Consider the following 3,237-nt stretch of genomic DNA (forward strand, 5'->3'; position numbering starts at 1 on the left):
TCTCTCACCGGTCAGTTTCCTCTTCTGTGCGACCGTAATGTCTCTTTCTCTCTTATTTCCTCTCCTCTATCCTCTTCCTCTTTATCTCAAGCAACGACCCTCCCAGGCAGACAGAGAGGTTAAGCAGACTTACAACAACACCTACACACAAACATGTTGCATGCCACTGCATGTCAAAACAACATACATGTAGGTATTCATCTTCCCAGAGCAGCACTATGGAATACATTGGGTCAAACCTAGCCTCACCCAGCCCCAGAGTCCATTCAGTCTGACCGGGGCCAGATGAGGCTGCTTAAACCAGCCATCATCTAAACACACTCCACAAGGATGCTGCGTTTCCTGTATGCTTCTCCGGGACAAGAGCACAAGCCAACACAGACTCTTTGAGACTTTAACAGCAACGTCTTGTGTTGTTGAAAGTTTTCAACATAAAAGCCTTACTCTGTGATGGCACTAACCGATTAAAGCCAGCTGTTATCATACCAACCTGGTTTGTTAAAACATTTATTTTGGAATATCCATATTTCCATCCATCTCTCAAAACCAAATCATTCATCCAACCCTCCACTCACTCTTCCATCTATCCATCCATCCATCCATTCATCCAACCATCATTCAATCAATCAATCCTTTGTCAGTGAATACTTCCAGAACCAAATCATGACTGTTAGTCCATGGGCCAGAGCAAAATTTGGTAACACGAAAGGAGACAAAATCTCACTTGTAGGGAGAGTGGGGTAAAGTGAGACATTTTTAACATTTGCTCCCCTCTAAGCGAGCTAAAATGAGATATCAGTAAAATTGACACATTTCCCATTAATTCAGGATGTTTCCTAGCAATGGAAATTATCAGAATGTATTCAGGACGAAGGGCAGTGAAAATATGATTGTTTTTTAAAAAGTGGTCTTGTGTCTCGCTTAGGGGTAAACTGAGTCAGACCAGACAAATCAAGGAGGTAAAGTGAATCAGCTGGGGGCAAACTGATCCACTTACTTTATCCACTCTGAAACTACCATAACAACAGCCGGCTTGACAACCACACATTCCAGAACTTATTTCGGACTAGTAACAGAATCATGGGGATTGGTCAATTAAGCACTTTTTTTTTTTTCTAAACACTTGAAAGTAACTCTGAACAAGATCAAATACAACATAGTATAATTCAAAATGTTTTAATCAACATTCAAATGACAGATAGAACCAGATAGATTAGAACACAGTCTGGGGGTCAGAACACTAAAAAGAAACAGCTAGAACAGCCTGGGACTCAGAACACAGGACTAGATCCACCTGGATTAGAACACCAGCCTACTGTCCTACTCTACATAATAGCCCTGAAGGTTACAGGAAAAGATGAGGAGTTGCTCTGTCCGTGTGGTTCCTCCAGGCCTGTTAGGTTGAGGCAGCTTCTTCACCGCATCACTTTAATGAACAGGTGCCACATCATTTTCCTTCATAGCAAACGTGAGTCTCTCCCACTCTTTCGTGTTTCCCTGGATTCTTCTGAGAAATTGTGCAAGTATTTGGTCATCCTTCAGCCACTCAGTATCAGTCTGGTGCTCTCTAGTGTATCATGTGTAGCTTACCCGCTGTGGCTTTTGTACTGTAAAGACCCCTGTTTCATCCCCATTGTAAATCATGTGTGGAGGGAATGCATGCCTGGCTGTTAAAGACGAGACGTAAGGGAAGAGCCTTATCAGAATCAAAATCAAATCTTACAGGTAAAACCTCCATGAAAGATTTGCAACTAAAGAATTAATTCTGTCCCCTGTTCACCACTACAGCCAGATTGTCAAAGAGCTCCCCGACTGTAGTTTTATTGAAGGCTGTAGCCCTTCCCAGGGATGTTGCCTCTGGACTTCGGACAGAGAGATGGCGACGTGCTAGGAAGCTGCCAAACCAATAGGCGCCTAGAGTAGACAATTCATTATTATAAGATTTAGCTTTGTGGCAAGATCAGTTGGCCTTAGTTAACCTACTGAATCATGTGATCTCTTCCACACCCTAGCCTACCTGCACATTGTGTCTTTGTCCAATTGGCAGGGATATTGTTTTTCTTAGCATATTCAAATGCCAGTTGACGGCACTTGACTGGAGGAAGGCCATGGAACTAGTCAGCTAGTTGTTTCAAGCGTTGGGCAAGCTCCTCCTCCATCTCATCTGTGAATATTCTCTTTGCCTCAGCTACCACGCCCCAGGCTACTGATTTTACTTCCCCTTTCTCTTTGTTCTTCATGAACCTTAGGAGGCTTGACTTGTCAATATTTCATCCCTTGCAGCTGCTCTTATAGACATCTTCCCTTCCTTGACCTCAACGGCTGCACTCTCCATCTCCTCGAGGGGTGTTTTGCCCCAGGTTGTCTTCCTGCTGTATTGCCTTGGCATGATGGCTTTTCTACAATGTTTATGACATTAAAAATAAAACGTATGTAATGTAATATTACATTAAAATATGTTTAAGACTAAACTTAACTTGAGCCTCATCGTCTGTGGACTGTGGACTGGACTGTGTCTCACTTTACCCCACAGCATCTGTCTCACTTTACCTTACCACCACCATTTTAGAAAAAACGACCTCTCTTAGTAATTCAGGCTAATCTTCAGCTTGCATCATCACATGGATTTATATATTGGTAGTTCATCAACATGTATGATATAAGTTTTTCTACATGAATCAATTTGCTTTGGCACAACAGTTGATTAAGTTGACAGCAAGAAAATTTACTTTTACCTGCAAAAAAATATTATGTATATAAATATTTAAAAAATAAAATGCTTACCAAAGCACTATCAGGTCCTCTACTTCATGACCAAGGGGAAATGGGAGGGGCTTGAAAACATAATGGTCACATGACCACAAATGTGTTCCGTTGCCTAGATCGAGGGGGTGTCTCACATTACCCAATGTCTCACGTTACCTCGTTATCCCTACTAATTGGTTTGTAGGGTCCATATAAGTACTAAGAGGTATGATAGACATTTCAAATGAGTAGCTTTTTTTAGCAATCATTGTTTTTGCTAAAATCGTCCTACAGCACCTACACAGTAGGTTTGTGTCCCATTGTGTGAAGTTCATTTTCAGAGATAACCCATGCTATATGTTGTTCTTTTCATGACAATCAGGGCTATTCAGATTTACCATCATTTGATATGATATTATATGTAAATGTTTGATATTAGCCTTCATGTTAGGAAACGTTTTTTGCACAGACAAACCCATTCTTAATACAGTG

The sequence above is a fragment of the Pollachius pollachius genome (genome assembly GCF_949987615.1).
Source record: "Pollachius pollachius genome assembly, chromosome: 9".
Taxonomy (NCBI): Eukaryota; Metazoa; Chordata; class Actinopteri; order Gadiformes; family Gadidae; genus Pollachius; species Pollachius pollachius.